Genomic DNA, 18,741 nt, shown 5'->3' on the forward strand with positions numbered 1-18,741 from the left:
CTAAGAGCTTATGCTTTATGCTGGGCCTCCCTCGTGGCTCAGACGGTAAAGAGTCTGCTTGCAATGCAGGAAACCCAGGTTTGATCCCTGGGTCAGGAAGATCCCTTGGGGAAGGGAATGGCAACCTACTCCAGTATTCTTGCCTGGAGAATTTCATGGTCAGGAAGGTGGAGAGCCATTGACGGGCTGTTAGTGAGGCAGTACCATGCTTTTGTTTAAACCTATTGCTGTGGTCAATATGCAGAAAATGGATTTAAGGGGCACAAGAGTGAAAGCAGGGAGACCAACTTAGGAGGCCAAGGGATAATGAGGGCTGGAACTAAGGCCATGGAAGGAGGGGATAGATTTGAGAAATCTTGCAGAGATAAGATTGCATGACTTGGTGACTCTTTGGGTGTGAGAGCAGAGGAAGAGGGAGCAAGTCAGGATGACTGCCAGTCACATTTGTTCCAAGGTGCCACTCTCAGGGTCTAGCATGTAGAAGATAACCGAGTGAAGGTAATCCTTGTAATATTACTATCATATTGACAACTTCTTATCTCCATTTTGCAAATGAGAAAATCGAAACCCAGAGGAGGAAAGTTGTTAACCCAAAGTCACACAGCTAGTGACCTGAGCTCTGTGTGGCTGTCTTAACTTCTGCTTTGTTCTGCTGTGTGGCTTTGGCTAAGTGTGGATTAAACTGGTGAAAATGACTTCAGTCAGAAAGAAGTGAACTTTGTTACCATTGGCTTTTATGCTTAGTGGGTGCTTCAGTTCAGTTCAGTTCAGTTCAGTCGCTTAGTCGTGTCCGACTCTTTGCGACCCCATGAATTGCAGCACGCCAGGCCTCCCTGTCCATCACCATCTCCCGGAGTTCACTCAGACTCACATCCATCAAGTCAGCGATGCCATCCAGCCATCTCATCCTCGGTCGTTCCTTTCTCCTCCTGCCCCCAATCCCTCCCAGCATCAGAGTCTTTTCCAATGAGTCAACTCTTCGCATGAGGTGGCCAAAGTACTTACTAAATAGAGGAGTGACTGATGTCATTGAAAATTAAACCAATGTTTGTGTATCATTTTCGGGCATTCCAAATTGTTTAAGGGAAAAAGAAACAGCCTACCAAGTATTACATGCAAGTGGCACCCACTTAAGTGGCAGCTTTCATCTCAGATTCCTGGCACCTACAAGTGAAGTCTTGGGCCCATAGTCCATTGTCAGTCTCTTCAGATTCATGGCCAGGGACATGAGTATAACTCATGCTTGTTAAATGATTTGGCAATTTATATATATAATACATTTATAATTATAAATGTGTAATCATTAACTATATAAATTAAATCACTAAATATATAATAATATATTATAGTATGTGAATATATGTATAAATTCTGGGTCAATAAGATGATCTCCCATCATTCCTATCTGAAAATATTAAATGTGCCCAAGACCAAGAAGGACTATGAGCCAGATAATGGGGGTGATGGTTACTGGGCTAAATATTGAGTGGTATAGATGTCTTTAAAATAAACACAAAGAAATTCCTGTGTCACTTCTCTCCAGGATTGCTCCCTTAACCTTTCTTTCTCCAAATCTAGACTTCAAGGCTCCTAGAAGAACCAAGACACAGAAGTATAGGATTAGTTGCCCAATTTACTTATATTTTAAGAAAGTGTCCCCAAAGGCCAGTTAAGCCTGCCTGACAGCAGTGACAGGTCTCCTCATCAGAAAACCCCAGAATGATTATAGCCTATGACCTGTGACAGCTCTAAAGACATTAAGAACTGCCAGGAAATGCCACTGGGATTTCTCTCTCTCGGGTCATTGGAAAACAAGGAGGCTTTCATTATTCAGGTTGAGGATTAGAAATTCCTTCCAAAATATTTATGCCAGGCCATTGATATGATGAGAGGTCTCACTCTAAGTATCAGCATATATATTTTAAAAATAATTTTGCACATTGTTTAATTGTGAAATGCAGTCATGTGGAGTGGAAGAAACCCAATATTTGAAGTCCAAGAACTTGGTTTGATTCATTTTTTCAGCTTTTCCCCCGATAGGTCGGTGACTCTGTTCAAAGCTATTTGCCTTAATTTGAATGTTTTGCCTTAACCCAAATGTACCTGCTCATTACTAGCTCTAAAAATTAAAAGTGGAATATTAGTTACCATCTTTTTTGGCATTCTGAACCCAATTCCAGTATGTGCGTGTGTGTGTGGTGGGGATTTCTCCACCCCAAGAAGCAATTCCTTGTCACCAGCAGGAAGTCTGAGAATTCAGCTCAATTCTGACACTACACAGAGATGGCATCAAATTCCATAGATTAAGGGTTCATTTCTACACAACACACACACTTCAGAACTAAATGTAGCCTACCTGGTTACCTGTGCTTCTGACCTATACACCACAAATTGGAGGTTGTAGTGATCCCTTCCCACTCAAGAATGACAATCACAAGTCCAGGTTGTTACCTGTGTGTTAGTCTCTCAGACATGTTGGACTCTTTGCGACCCCAAGGACTGTAGTCTGCCAGGCTCCTCTGTCCATGGGATTTTCTGGCAAGAATACTGGAAAGGGTTGCCATTCCCTTCCCCAGGGGATCTTCCCAACCCAGGGGTTCAACTGGGGTCTCCTGCATTGCCCCCGGACCCCTCTTTGGGCTCAGTGAATTTGCTAGAGTGGCTCACAGAACTCAGAAAAACATTTCACTTGTTAGATCACTGGTTTATTGTGAAAGACTGTAACTCAGGACAACTGGATGGAAGAGACGTGCAGGGCAAGCTACAGGGAGAGGGTATGTGCTTCCATCCCCTCTCCAGGTGCTCCACCCTCCCCACGGCCCACGTGCTCCCCAGCCTGAAGCTCTCTGAAACGTCCCCGACCCCCAACCACACACACATGCACACGCATCCTTTTTTATGGAGGCTTTATTGGATAGGCCCAATTGACTAAACCACTGGCCATTGGTGATTGAAGTCAACCTCCAGGCCCTCTGGGTCTAGGCCTGGGACTGAAAGTTCCAATCCTCTCATCACAAGGTTGTCTGCATTGGCAACCAGACCTCATTAACCTAATAAGAGACACCTGTAAGCTCCTATCACTTAGGAAATTCCAAGAGTTTGGGAGCTGTGAGCCAGGAACTGCAAGTGAAGATCTGAATGATCGAATATATGTATAAATCACAACATCTGACCATCCACTTGAAGTCCTTTCCCTTTGGTTCAAGGTGCTCTCTGCTCTGTTAAAGTAACCAAGCAGTGAGTGCAAGCCTGCTCCAAGTCCCATCAGGGTTGAGATTCTGTTTCCATGGTGCAACAGTGACATCCATTGGCCTGTTGCACTAATTATAGAGGAAGCCTGTTTCTCAGCTCTGTAACTATTGGGTTTCCTGATACACACAAAACACAGAGAACAGACTGTCGCCAAGCCTGACAAGTAAGTCAAGACCGAGTCACACCTGGTCCCCTGCAGACTGTACTGGTTTCAGGACCCTTTCCAAGGACTCGTGTTCTCAGATTGTGGCCACCCGGGTCTTTTCTTATGGTCACATGGGGCAGTCCTGGAATCGGTCCTATTTTTGTAGACTTTAGTACATTCGTGGGGTTGTTGGGAAACCATTGGTTTGTGATTCAGATATCTCCCTTCCCCTCTGAGCCTTTTCTACATGAAGTGAAGCTGATAACCTGTTTTGTAGTGACCAAAGGCTTTTCCTCATACTTGATAATATATCCCCACAGTCACACAACAGTTGTGACAATTAGGAAAGTTCACATCACATGGGCTTGGCACCCACCAGACTGTGAAGGAGGGAAGCTGGCCACCAAAATGTCAGGTGTTCAAACCCCAAGCGTTGGTGACTTGTGTTCCCTGCCCTAATTGGAATTCACCAGGTTGTTCAGAAACTCTTGCTTCATTTCTGAAAGAACCTTGCTGGGGGCGCAGGGGGGAACAGGGTCTAAAGACAGAAAAGCCAAGGAAAGGTTATGTGGCTGGATTTGAGATTGAGCCATGAGTGTGTCTTCATGTAGAAAAAGAAAAACCAGGGCTGTTTTTTCATCTCCATAGAGAACATAACAGGAAATAGCAAGACTAAAATACTTCCATCAACTATGTGTCAGATACTCTGTTAGGTATTAAGAATAAAGGATAAAGAAGACAAACCATCGCATTCACCCAAAGACCTCATTTTCAAGTGAGAGACACAAGCTAGGAACAATGAATTCTAACTGTGTGGTAAGAGTTTAGTAAGCGTTCCTGCAGGAACCCCTTCTAACCCGTGTGTGTGTGTGTGTGTGTGTGTGTGTGTGCGTGCGCACGCGCATGTGCGTGCACACGCATGCACACATAACTGGTAGGATCCAAGTAATGGCCAATATTGGCACCTTTGGATGGAAAAATGAATAGTCTCAGCTCCACTCAAAGCCAAAATATCAAATACTGCTTAGTATCAAAATCAATCACGTTGCAAAACTGACAAGTCAGATACCTAACACTAACATAAAAGAACAAAACCTGTGGATTCCGTGTCACTTTGCGTCATTTCCTGGTAAAACTTTTTTTAGAATTATTAGGGCATTGTAACTAGTTTATAGTGTGTGCGTGCTCAGTCGCTTTAGTCATTTTTGACTCTTTGTGACCCTATGGGCTGTAGCCCACCAGGATCCTCTGTCCACGGGATTCTCCAGGGAAGAATACTGGAGTGGGTTGCCATGCCTTCCTTCAGGAGATTTTCCTGACCCCGGGATTGAACCCATATCTCTTGGGTCTCCTGCATTGGCAGGCAGATTCTTTACAAGTAGTGCCACCTGGGAAGTCCTGATTTATGGTATATGTAGCCAAAACCAACACTGACTCACTAGTAAAGTTTTTCCAAATCATTGTTATGATTAAACAAACAAACGAAAGACTCACCTAAGAAAGAATATCATTGAAATTCCATGCTTCCTTTTCCAATTGACTACCTGAAAATTTGATTCCAGTGCCCACTCTTACTAACTGGTCTCATATTAACTCTCATTGTAAAGTCTCAAGGCCCATCCTTTAGCTCACCTCTCCTCTCCCTGGCACAGCTTCCCCATGTGATCTTACTGATTTCCCCTCTGGAGAGAGCTGAGTACCAATCACTTCCCACATACCCATGGAACTTTATAAGGACAGAGGCCAACAGATCGAAGACACCTTGCCAATCAAGTGGCTCTACTACTTTACACTCCCCCCTCCACACACACACACACACACACACACACACACACGCACCACTGTATAACCATTAGAGCCCCTTAGAAAAAGTGCAGCCCACATTTTAAAACACAGTTTCTCATGTTGGTCATTTTGGTTTAAACCCATGTCAGTCAAACTGAGAAAATTTTAGCCTACAATTGTTGGCTCTGTTTAAAGTCCCTTCCCAAGTACCAAAGTGTACGTCTGAAGAATCCAGTGACATTTCTACGAGCTTTGAGAAGCCTCTCCACCAACTAAAAAAGATGAGTTTACACGGATACAGAGAACAAACTAGCAGTTACTGGTGAGAAGAGGGAAGGGAGGAAGGGCAGTATAGAAGTAGGGGATTAAGAAGTAGAAACAATTAAGTATAAAATAAGCTGCATGGATATATTGTACAACATGGGGAATAATAACTGTAGGAGTATAACCTTTTAAAATTTTGAATCGCTACATTGTTCACTTGTTACTTATACAATATTATATTGATCCATCAACTATAATTCAATAAAAAGAAGACCTGTAGCAGCCCATCACAACATATTGTGTATTCCCCAGTGTGTTAATACTAAAGAGACCAGGAATGCAGGTGTGCAGCAATATCCCCGGAGGCCTTCGAGGTCAGAGTGCTGGCTGTCACATGGAGGCCACCCCTGTGGGTTGCTGACCCTTGGCCATCAGATCTGAGAGCTGGAAGCTCCACCTCCCTCATACGGGAGTCCCACTTGTCCCTGCGCTCTCAGCTCCCTTCAGAGACCTTCCTGTTTGGGTCGCTGCAGCCCCGTTGGCATCTACGCTGTTTGTGTGTGTTTAGTCCCTCAGTCGTGTCCAGCTCTTTGCGACCCCCACAGACTGCAGCCCACCAGGCTCCTCTGGTCCATGGGGGTTCTCCAGGCAAAAATACTGGAGTGTGTTGCCATGCCCTCCTCCAGGGGATCTTCCCAACCCAGGGATTGAACCCAGGTCTCCTGCATTGTAGGCGGATTCTTTACCATCTGAGCCACCAGGGAAGCTCATTTTAGCATTTTGGACCTGGACATAAAATAAACTTATAGTAGGTTTTTACAGGACAATTTGAGTCTCTGGAGTGGTTTGAGGTCCTCACGAGGCTTCATGTGCTGCAGTCTGTGGGGTCACAAAGAGTCGGACACGACTGAGCAACTGAACTGAACTGAACTGAAGATAATCCTCACTGCCCAACAGTTTTTCATCCAGCTGCTCAGAGGGCCAAATGCCCTCACCTCTGGATTAATTCTTCCCCCCTGTGCTTTTAAATGGATACACCTAGTGTTTGTTAGTTGCTCAGTCATGTTCAACTCTTTGCTACCGGATGGACTGTAGCCCTCCAGGTTCCTCTGTTCATGGGATTCTCCAGGCAAGAATGCTGGAGTGGGTAGCCATTCCCTTCTCCAGCAGATCTTCCCAACCCAGGGATGGAACCTGGCTCTCATGCATTGCAGGCAGATTCTTTGCCATCTGATCCACAAATTAACACCTTAATAATAACCAGTCTATAACATTACAGGCTTGAATTTTTAAAATTTATTTTTCAATATATTTTTATTGAGATATCATTTACAAGCTGAAAGGTATGCTTCAGTATTACAGTACCATTTTCAGAATTCTGATAAATGTATATACCTGTGTAATCTATACCCCTGTTAAGATAGACCATTTTCATCACCCCCATAAACTCCATGCCCCATCCCAGTCCATCCCCCACCCCCCAAGCATCCAGTATTCTGATTTATTTCACCATAGATTAGATTTTCCTCTTCTAAAGCTTACACATTAAATAACACAGTACGTACTCTTTTGTATGGTATTTTTTTACTCAACATAACGTTCTTAAACTTCATCCATGGTGTTGTCTATGTTCACTGTTTATCCATCCTCCCGCTGGTGGACATTTGGGCTGTATCCAGTGTGGGGTTATTATGAATAAAGCTGCTGTGGATATTAGTGTTCAAGCCCTTTTGTAGACATATGTTCTCATTCTCTTAGATGAGATGCTGGATCATAGGGTAGATGTAGGTTTGCCTAATAAGAAACTTTCATACTATTTTCCAAAGTCGTGGCACCATCCTACAATACAGTACCAGTTGCTTCACAACTTTCTTGACATTTGTTGCTGGCAACAAATGTGTTAGTTTTCTATTGCTGTGGAATAAATTTACTGCAAACATGGTATCTTAGAGCAGCACAAATATATTAGCTCATAGTTCTACAGGTCAGGAGTCCTGTATGACTCAGTTGAGTTCTATGCTTATGGTCTTAAGGTTGAAATGAAGTATCACCCGGGCTGGGTTCTTATCTGGAGGCTCTTGGAAAAATCCACTTTTGAACTCATTCAGATTGTTGGTTCAGTTCAGTTCCTGTGGTTTCCGCACTGGCTGTCATTTAGAGCAGTTCTCTGCTCCTAGTGTGTGCGTGCTCAGTTGCTCAGTTGTGTCTGACTCTTTACAACTCCATGGACTATAGCCTTCCAGTCTCCTCTGTCTAAGAAATTTTCCAGGCAAGAATACTGGAGTAGGTTGCCATTTCCTACTCTAGGAGATCCAACCCTTATCTCCTTCATCTCCTACGCTGGCAGGCAGATTCTTCACCACTGAGCCCCCTGGGTAGCTCATCTGCACCTTTTTCTCACATGGCCCCTTCTATCTTCAAGCTTGCAAAATACATTGATTTCTCACCCACTTCCCTAGACTTCCATGCCCCTTGGTTTAAATCTCTCTGTCTTCCTTACTGCTTTTAAAAAGACTCATCTGATTGGGTCAGACTCACCTGAATAATCTCTGTATCTTAAGGTCATTCAGCTTGGAAACATAATCGCATCTGCACACCCTCTTCCCAGTAGTACATAAATTAATGCTTGATCGAGTAACCAGGGAGCAGAAGTCTTGGGACCATCTTTAGAGTTCTGCCTATCACAGCAGTCCATGATGAAATTTTAAAACCAGCATCATTTTTAATTATCCAGTTGCTTAAAAACAAAACAAACAAACAAACAAAAACAGAACATTTATTGCCCAGCTAATCGTGAAAATCTTTAGGATGAACTGAATGCTGCAACAGCTGCTTGCTTGGGTTTACGTGTTGTTCCTTCATGGAATCCATGCCTGAATCTGCGGTATACAATTTTTAGGTGCCTCATTCAACCAGTCTCTGTGGTATTTCATCCTTTAGCTTTAGCACTCCACTTATACTTTCTCTTTTGCTTGGTAAGGTAGCCACACTTGCCACAGGTCAACTTCTGAAGGTGGTAGGCTTTAGAGCCACAGCGGCGGCACAGCGTGTGCGTCTTATTCGGACGCTTTCCAAGCAATGACGTTCCATTTGTCATCTTGCTTCTGCTGCTGAGACCAAAGAGCTATCCAGTTGCTTTTAAAGCCAGAGATTTCAAAAATATTTTCCTGCTAAAGAATTGTATTTACTGTGGCTTCAAGAATTATCCCTTGCCACTTGTGTTCTATGCATTTATAAAACTCCCTGCATTTGAAAACATCTAAGTGCTTCTACATTGAGTTTTGACACCCATCCAACATGATCAAGTTCTCTAGCTGGCAACGATAAGACTGGAATACTTAGACACAGGTTAAAGTGACTTAACCAAGTTGATTTTTGTCATTTCCTAGGGCCTCATAGCTGGTTGCAGAATTGAGAATTAATAGTTTAATTTTGGTAACTAGAATAATGGGTCTTTTTTTTTTTTTTTTTTTTTAAATCTTTAATTCTTACATGTGTTCCCAAACATGAAACCCCCTCCCACCTCCCTCCCCATAACATCTCTGTGGGTGATCCCCATGCACCAGCCCCAATCATGCTGTATCCTGCGTCAGACATAGACTGGCGATTCAATTCTTACATGATAGTATACATGATGGAATGCCATTCTCCCAAATCATCCCGCCCTCTCCCTCTCTCTCTGAGTCCAAAAGTCCGTTATACACAGCTGTGTCTTTTTTCCTGTCTTGCATACAGGGTCGTCATTGCCATCTTTCTAAATTCCATATATATGTGTTAGTATACTGTATTGGTGTTTTTCTTTCTGGCTTACTTCACTCTGTATAATCGGTTCCAGTTTCATCCATCTCATCAGAACTGATTCAAATGAATTCTTTTTAACGGCTGAGTAATACTCCATCGTGTATATGTACCAAAGCTTCCTTATCCATTCATCTGCTGATGGACATCTAGGTTGTTTCCATGTCCTGGCTATTATAAACAGTGCTGCGATGAACATTGGGGTACATGTGTCTCTTTCAATTCTGGTTTCCTCGGTGTGTATACCCAGCAGTGGGATTGCTGGGTCATAAGGTAGTTCTATTTGCAATTTTTTAAGGAATCTCCACACTGTTCTCCATAGTGGCTGTACTAGTTTGCATTCCCACCAACAGTGTAGGAGGGTTCCCTTTTCTCCACACCCTCTCCAGCATTTGTTGCTTGCAGATTTTTGGATCGCAGCCATTCTGACTGGTGTGAAGTGGTACCTCATTGTGGTTTTGATTTGCATTTCTCTGATAATGAGTGATGTTGAGCATCTTTTCATGTGTTTGTTAGCCATCCGTATGTCTTCTTTGGAGAAATGTCTATTTAGTTCTTTGGCCCATTTTTTGATTGGGTCGTTTATTTTTCTGGAATTGAGCTGCATAAGTTGCTTGTATATTTTTGAGATTAGTTGTTTGTCAGTTGCTTCATTTGCTATTATTTTCTCCCATTCAGAAGGCTGTCTTTTCACCTTGCTTATAGTTTCCTTTGTTGTGCAGAAGCTTTTAATTTTAATTAGATCCCATTTGTTTATTTTTGCTTTTATTTCCAGAATTCTGGGAGGTGGATCATAGAGGATCCTGCTGTGATTTATGTCTGAGAGTGTTTTGCCTATATTCTCCTCTAGGAGTTTTATAGTTTCTGGTCTTACATTTAGATCTTTAATCCATTTTGAGTTTATTTTTGTGTGCGGTGTTAGAAAGTGATCTAGTTTCATTCTTTTACAGGTGGTTGACCAGTTTTCCCAGCACCACTTGTTAAAGAGATTGTCTTTACTCCATTGTATATTCTTGCCTCCTTTGTCAAAGATAAGGTGTCCATATGTGTGTGGATTTATCTCTGGGCTTTCTATTTTGTTCCATTGATCTATATGTCTGTCTTTGTGCCAGTACCATACTGTTTTGATGACTGTGGCTTTGTAGTAGAGCCTGAAGTCAGGCAAGTTGATTCCTCCAGTTCCATTCTTCTTTCTCAAGATTGCTTTGGCTATTCGAGGTTTTTTGTATTTCCATACAAATCTTGAAATTATTTGTTCTAGTTCTGTGAAAAATATGGCTGGTAGCTTGATAGGGATTGCGTTGAATTTGTAAATTGCTTTGGGTAGTATACTCATTTTCACTATATTGATTTTTCCAATCCATGAACATGGTATATTTCTCCATCTATTAGTGTCCTCTTTGATTTCTTTCATCAGTGTTTTATAGTTTTCTATATATAGGTCTTTAGTTTCTTTGGGTAGATATATTCCTAAGTATTTTATTCTTTTTGTTGCAATGGTGAATGGAATTGTTTCCTTAATTTCTTTTTCTACTTTCTCATTATTAGTGTATAGGAATGCAAGGGATTTCTGTGTGTTGATTTTATATCCTGCAACTTTACTATATTCATTGATGAGCTCTAGTAATTTTCTGGTGGAGTCTTTAGGGTTTTCCATGTAGAGGATCATGTCATCTGCAAACAGTGAGAGTTTTATTTCTTCTTTTCCAATTTGGATTCCTTTTATTTCTTTTTCTGCTCTGATTGCTGTGGCCAAAACTTCCAGAACTATGTTGAATAGTAGCGGTGAAAGTGGACACCCTTGTCTTGTTCCTGATTTTAGGGGAAATGCTTTCAATTTTTCACCATTAAGGATAATGTTTGCTGTGGGTTTGTCATATATAGCTTTTATTATGTTGAAGTATGTTCCTTCTATTCCTGCTTTCTGGAGAGTTTTTATCATAAATGGATGTTGAATTTTGTCAAAGGCCTTCTCTGCATCTATTGAGATAATCATATGGTTTTTATTTTTCAATTTGTTAATGTGGTGAATTACATTGATTGATTTGCGGATATTGAAGAATCCTTGCATCCCTGGGATAAAGCCCACTTGGTCATGGTGTATGATCTTTTTAATATGTTGTTGGATTCTGATTGCTAGAATTTTGTTGAGGATTTTTGCATCTATGTTCATCAGTGATATTGGCCTGTAGTTTTCTTTTTTTGTGACATCTTTGTCAGGTTTTGGTATTAGGGTGATGGTGGCCTCATAGAATGAGTTTGGAAGTTTACCTTCCTCTGCAATTTTCTGGAAGAGTTTGAGTAGGATAGGTGTTAGCTCTTCTCGAAATTTTTGGTAGAATTCAGCTGTGAAGCCGTCTGGACCTGGGCTTTTGTTTGCTGGAAGATTTCTGATTACAGTTTCAATTTCCGTGCTGGTGATGGGTCTGTTAAGATTTTCTATTTCTTCCTGGTTCAGTTTTGGAAAATTGTACTTTTCTAAGAATTTGTCCATTTCTTCCACATTGTCCATTTTATTGGCATACAACTGCTGATAGTAGTCTCTTATGATCTTTTGTATTTCTGTGTCGTCTGTTGTGATCTCTCCATTTTCATTTCTAATTTTATTGATTTGATTTTTCTCTCTTTGCTTCTTGATGAGTCTGGCTAGTGGTTTGTCAATTTTATTTATCCTTTCAAAGAACCAGCTTTTGGCCTTGTTGATTTTTGCTATGGTCTCTTTTGTTTCTTTAGCATTTATTTCTGCCCTAATTTTTAAGATTTCTTTCCTTCTACTAACTCTGGGGTTCTCCAATTCTTCCTTTTCTAGTTGCTTTAGTTGTAGAGTTAGGTTATTTATTTGACTTTTTTCTTGTTTCTTGAGGTATGCCTGTATTGCTATGAACTTTCCTCTTAGCACTGCTTTTATAGTGTCCCACAGGTTTTGGGTTGTTGTGTTTTCACTTTCATTAGTTTCTATGCATATTTTGATTTCTTTTTTGATTTCTTCTGTGATTTGTTGGTTATTCAGAAGTGTGTTGTTCAACCTCCATATGTTGGAATTTTTAGTAGTTTTTCTCCTGTAATTGAGATCTAATCTTAATGCATTATGGTCAGAAAAGATGCTTGGAATGATTTCGATTTTTTTGAATTTATCAAGTTTAGATTTATGGCCCAGGATGTGATCTATCCTGGAGAAGGTTCCATGAGCACTTGAAAAAAAGGTGAAATTCATTGTTTTGGGGTGAAATGTCCTATAGATATCAATTAGGTCTAATTGATCTAATGTATCATTTAAAGTTTGCGTTTCTTTGTTAATTTTCTGTTTAGTTGATCTGTCCATAGGTGTGAGTGGGGTATTAAAGTCTCCCACTATTATTGTGTTATTGTTGATTTCCCCTTTCATACTTGTTAGCATTTGTCTTACATATTGCGGTGCTCCTATATTGGGTGCATATATATTTATAATTGTTATATCTTCTTCTTGGATTGATCCTTTGATCATTATGTAGTGGCCTTCTTTGTCTCTTTTCACAGCCTTTGTTTTAAAGTCTATTTTATCAGATATGAGTATTGCCACTCCTGCTTTCTTTTGGTCTCTATTTGCGTGGTATATCTTATTCCAGCCCTTCACTTTCAGTCTATATGTGTCCCTTGTTTTGAGGTGGGTCTCTTGTAAGCAACATATAGAGGGGTCTTGTTTTTGTATCCATTCGGCCAGTCTTTGCCTTTTGGTTGGGGCGTTCAACCCATTTACGTTTAAGGTAACTATTGATAAGTATGATCCCGTTACCATTTACTTTATTGTTTTGGGTTCGGGTTTATACACCCTTTTCGGTTTCCTGTCTAGAGAATATCCTTTAGAATTTGTTGGAGAGCTGGTTTGGTGGTGCTGAATTCTCTCAGCTTTTGCTTGTCTGTAAAGCTTTTGATTTCTCCTTCGTATTTGAATGAGATCCTTGCTGGGTACAGTAATCTGGGCTGTAGGTTATTGTCTTTCATCACTTTAAGTATGTCTTGCCATTCCCTCCTGGCCTGAAGAGTTTCTATTGAAAGATCAGCTGTTATCCTTATGGGAATCCCCTTGTGTGTTATTTGTTGTTTTTCCCTTGCTGCTTTTAATATTTGTTCTTTGTGTTTGACCTTTGTTAATTTAATTAATATGTGTCTTGGGGTGTTTCGCCTTGGGTTTATCCTATTTGGAACTCTCTGTGTTTCTTGGACTTGGGTGATTATTTCCTTCCCCATTTTAGGGAAGTTTTCAACTATTATCTCCTCAAGGATTTTCTCATGATCTTTCTTTCTGTCTTCTTCTTCTGGGACTCCTATAATTCGAATGTTGGAGCGTTTCATATTGTCCTGGAGGTCTCTGAGATTGTCCTCGTTTCTTTTAATTCGTATTTCTTGTTTCCTCTCTGATTCATTTATTTCTACCATTCTATCTTCTATTTCACTAATCCTATCTTCTGCCTCCGTTATTCTACTATTTGTTGCCTCCAGAGTGTTTCTGATCTCATTTATTGCATTATTCATTATATTTTGACTCTTTTTTATTTCTTCTAGGTCCTTGTTAAACCTTTCTTGCATCTTCTCAATCCTTGTCTCTAGGCTATTTATCTGTGATTCCATTTTGATTTCAAGATTTTGGATCATTTTCACTATCAATATTCGGAATTCCTTCTCAGGTAGATTCCCTACTTCTTCCTCTTTTGTTTGGTTTGGTGGGCAACTCTCCTGTTCCTTTACCTGCTGAGTATTCCTCTGTCTCTTCATCTTGGTTATATTGCTGCGTTTGGGGTGGTCTTTTTATATTCTGGTGATTTGTGGAGTTCTCTTTATTATGGAGCTTCCTCACTGTGGGTGGGGTTCTATCAGTGGCTTGTCAAGGTTTCCTGGTTAGGGAGGCTTATCTTGGAGTTCCGGTGGGTGGAGCTGGGTTTCTTCTCTCTGGAGTGCAGTGGAGTGACCAGTGATGGGTTATGAGACATCAAAGGTTTTGGAATAATTTTGAGCTGCCTGTATATTCAAGCTCAGGGGAGTGTTCCTGTGTTGCTGGAGAATTTGAGTGATATGTCTTGTTTTGGAACTTGTTGGCCCTTGGGTGGAGCTTGGTTTCAGTGTAAGTATGAAGGCATTTGATGAGCTCCTATTGCTTAATGTTCCCTGAATTCAAGAGTTCTCTAATGTTTTCAGGTTTTGTATTTAAGCCTCCTGCTTCTGGTCTTCAGTTTTTACAGTAGCCTCTAGACTTCTCCATCTATACAGCACCGATGATAAAACATCTAGGTTAAAGATGAAAAGTTTCTCCACATTGAGGGACACTCAGAGAGGTTCACTGAGTTACAAGGAGAAGAGAAGATGGAGGGGGTAGTTAGAGGTAACTGGAATGAGATGCGGTGAGATCAAAAGAGGAGAGAGCAAGCTAGGCAGTAGTCACTTCCTTATGTGCGCTCTATAGTCTGGCCCGCTCAGGTATTTACGGAGTTATACAGGGAAGAGGAGAGGGAGGAAGTAGACAGAGGTGACCAGGAGGATAAGAGAGAGGAATGAGAAGGAGAGAGACAAATCCTGCCAGTAACCAGTTCCTTAGGTGTTTTCCACTGTCTGGAACACACAGAGATTCACAGAGTTGGATAGAGAAGAGATGGGGGAGAAAAGAGACAGAGGCCACCTGGTGGAGAAAAAGGAGAGTCTATAGGAGAAAAGAGTGGTCAAGCCAGTAATCTCGCTCTCAGGTAAACTTGGGTCGTGAAGTTTGGGTTTTTAAATGAACATAATTGACAACAAAAACCTAAGAGCAAAGGTTAAAAATCTGTTTTTGAAGACAATGGTCTGCTTTTCTGGTTGCCTGCTGTCCTCTGCCAGCCTACAGAGGTTGTTTTGTGGAGTTTGCTCAGCGTTGAAATGTTCTTTTGAGGAATTAGTGAGGGAGAGAGTGGTCTTCCCGTCCTATTCCTCCGCCATCTTTATGCTCCTCAATAATGGGTCTTAGGGATGAAAAGTCCCAAGAACTTTATAGTCAAACTGAAGATCAGAGAAATTGATTCAGAGAGTTGGTTATTCAGAGATGAGCCCAGAGCTATGTCCCTAGGTTCCTGGGTAGAGCTCTGTTAACTATCCTGCAGTGGATAGTTACCCCTTGCTTCTCAAGGGGTATCTTCTCCTGAAAGGGGACTTTGAGGTGTGTTGATTTAAGTCACTGTATAAATCTCTGACGGGCTTCGGAGGTGGTGCTAGTGGTAAAGAACCCGCCTGCCAATGCAGGAGACATAAAAGATTCAGGTTTGATCCCGGGGTGGGGAAGATCCCTGGAGGAGGGCATGGCAACTCACTTCAGTATTCTCCAGGATAGAGTTGCAGAGAATCAGACATGACTGAAGTGACTTAACATGCACATATGCATCAATCTCTGGGATTCTAGAAAGTATTTATCGAAATAATGCATTATTTCAATAAATTTGCATTGCATGCATGTATGCTCAGTTGTGTCTGACTCTTTGCAACTTCATGGACTGTGGCCCTCCAGGCTTCTCTGTCCATGGGATTCTCCAGGCAACAGTACTGGAGTGGGTTGCTATTCCCTTCTCCAGGGGATCTTCCCGACCCAGGGACTGAACCCAGGTCTCCTGCATTGCAGGCAGATTCTTTATTGTCTGAGCCACTGGGGAAGCCCTGAATTTGCATTAGTATATTGGTATATAGTATTAGTTCCAAATCAAAACTTTTCAACTAACTAAATCCATTCCAGGAAAGGTTATCTTCAATTGGCTTGAAACTAATTGAAGGAGGGAAGGAGCCAGTGAAATTGACCTGCTTCTATTCAGATGCTAGGGTCTTAGGAGTTCTTGAGTTCGTGCTTGAAATCTTTTTTGAACTTGGGGACTCTGCATTTCTTCCAACAGAGAATGAAAGAATTGTGTACCTGACTTCCATGAAACTCTCATAAGGCATCTCATATTTTTCAAGATGAATTCCAGATGAACTGATGGCAGAGTCACACAGCTTCCAAGGCAAGACTAGAACCTGGTCACCCTATGGCTTTACACCAAAAGCAAAGTAGCCCAGACTCTCCTAAGCTATGTTTTATTTGGCCCACAGAATGGTGGTGCTTTTTTACTCGAATTCATTTTCAACATTGAAAACTGGAAATTTCCATGTGAAAAATCCAGATGTCCTTTATTTTTTTTAGAAGTTGGAGCTCAAGGAACAGTGAGCCCACTTTCTCCAAGGCCCTTGAGACAGGGCATGAGCCTTCTAGGCACTCCAATCCCCCAGGTTCAGCTTAGTCCATTTGCCTTCTCGGTTCTACAGGAACCAGAGTCATGACACCTGTTTCACCCAAGCTGCCATTCGGAGACACCTTGTCAGACTGTTCAAACAATTTCTTACCTGGGTTACACATACCAAATACGTCTGGCACTTATTTCCTAGCAGTTGAAAATAATGAGCCAGATTTTAAAATAGATGAGCTACTTCCTGGTATTAATTCTGGCCATTTAAAAGAGTGTTTTCTCTGTAAGCCCTTAGTTACCATGTGGGATGCTCAGCATACACATAAATTCAAAAATTACTCTTTTCTTAATGCGTTTGCTTAATCAGTAGATTTTGACTTCTTAAGTAAATGAAACATTTGGTATTTGTGAAGTCAAAGAATTTATTTAGGATAGCCACCTTGTCATCTGAAGAACTTATGTTATGGACTGAATTGTGGCTCCACCCCTCTACCCCCCAAATTCATATATTGAAGTCCTAACCCCCAATATCTCAGAATGTGACTATATTTGGCAATAGGGCCTTTAAATATATGCTTAAGTTAAAACGATACCGTTAAGGTGAGCCCCAATCCAACCTGACTCCTGTCCTTATAAGAAGAAACTTGGACATGCAAAGAAGCACTGAGGGATACACACAGAGGAAAGACCACACGAGACGCAATGAAAAGGTGGCCTCCTGCAAGCTAAGGAGAGAGGCCCCAGGAGAAAACAAACATGTTGACATCTTATTCTTGAACCTCTAGCGCCCAGAACTGAGAATATTCATTTCTGTTACTTAAGACAAGTATTTTGTTACGGCAACCCTAGCTAACAAATAGAGCTTCCTAAGTTGTATTTCTTGAGAGGAACCTCTGTTTCACCTTATGAAATGTATGCAATACATTGTTGATTGATAATTCCTCTTGAGTTTATGCAGCTAGAAGCCCAAGTTGACTGATGGCTGTGATACCTTAGCTGCACATAAGAATCATCTGTGGATCCTTTAAAACTAACTATGGGATCATCACCCCAAATTCTGACTCATTGGTTTGGGGTTGGTCCTGGCCCTCTGGTTTTATAAGCCTCCCAAGAGGTTTGCAGGTACAGTCTAGAGTGAGAATTAACTGATTCAGAGGGAGTGATCCCCCCTCCTAAAGAAGGGCCTGGGTTTCTGCAGTTCTCCCCTGGGAGTCCACAGCTGACCATGCCATCCAAAGGTAGGTGGGATGGATTTACTGCCTGTATAACAAGACCTCTGAGGGTTTTGCGTGAAAATGAACCTCTGCCCACGGGCCTTATATTAGTGTTGTTGTTCAGTCGCTCAGTCGTGTCTGACTCTTTGAGACCCTATCGACTGCTGCTCTGACCTTCATCATCTCCTGGAGCTTACTTAAACTCATGTCCATTGAGTTGGTGATGCCATCCAACCATCTCATCCTCTGCCACCCCCCTTTTGCCTTCAGTCTTTTCCAGGACCAGGGTCTTTTTCAGTGAGCTGGCTCTTCACATCAGAACCCCCAAATCTGCAAGTGGCCACAGCTCTGCCTATGAGGCACTTAATTGATGTGTGTGGCCTGGCTATGGTACAAGTTTTAGTGTTGTTTTCTTTTTTAATCTCTTATCTCCCTGCCACTGATACCCTGTGTTTAATTTCTTGTCCCACCTTCCATTCCAGTGGAGGGTGGGGCATTCTGGAAGGTGTTCCAGGAAGTTGTGGCTTTCCCTCTGCACCCTGGGCGTAGAGCTTGGAATCGAACAGAAGGAACAGCCATTGCAGTGAGCATGTTCCCAAGGCGCAGGCCCATGTGGTTTTCCCTCCAGCAATGGTGAGATTGACTCCTTTCCTGACATGCTGGACTGTTCTGTGGATTTCGCTGCTTTTTGCCACATCTCTCACAATTAGAATGGTGTTTTCTGATGTTCATGGCTATCTAAGCTTGCTGATTTTATTAACTTGCTGCTGCTGCTGCTAAGTTGCTTCAGTCGTGTCCGACTCTGTGCGACCCCATAGACAGCAGCCACACTAGGCTCCTCTGTCTCTGGGATTCTCCAGGCAAGAATACTGGAGTGGGTTGCCATTTCCTTCTCCAGTGCATGAAAGTGAAACTTCCTGGCAATTCTCAGCACTCTCATGAGCTAGGTAGAATGAAAACATTGCCCCGTTCTGTTATTTTCCAAGAGCTGCATGCTCTGTTTGTATGCGGAGAACAATGGTGTTTTTGAGAGTAAAATGCAAGTTAGTGCAACTAGGACTGTGTTTACCCC

General features: G+C 41.8%; 1 protein-coding gene and 1 pseudogene across 1 annotated transcript in view; one reads left to right on the top strand and one right to left on the bottom strand.

Annotated features, from left to right (window-relative positions):
• SHROOM3 (shroom family member 3) overlaps positions 1 to 18,741 on the top strand; it is a 336,904-nt gene that overhangs the window by 222,438 nt on the left and 95,725 nt on the right. The gene's annotated exons all lie outside the window — the stretch shown is intronic.
• Positions 8,250 to 8,543, bottom strand: LOC138081966 (large ribosomal subunit protein eL37 pseudogene; annotated as a pseudogene).

The sequence above is a fragment of the Capricornis sumatraensis genome, chromosome 7 (genome assembly GCF_032405125.1).
Source record: "Capricornis sumatraensis isolate serow.1 chromosome 7, serow.2, whole genome shotgun sequence".
NCBI classification, from domain to species: domain Eukaryota; kingdom Metazoa; phylum Chordata; class Mammalia; order Artiodactyla; family Bovidae; genus Capricornis; species Capricornis sumatraensis.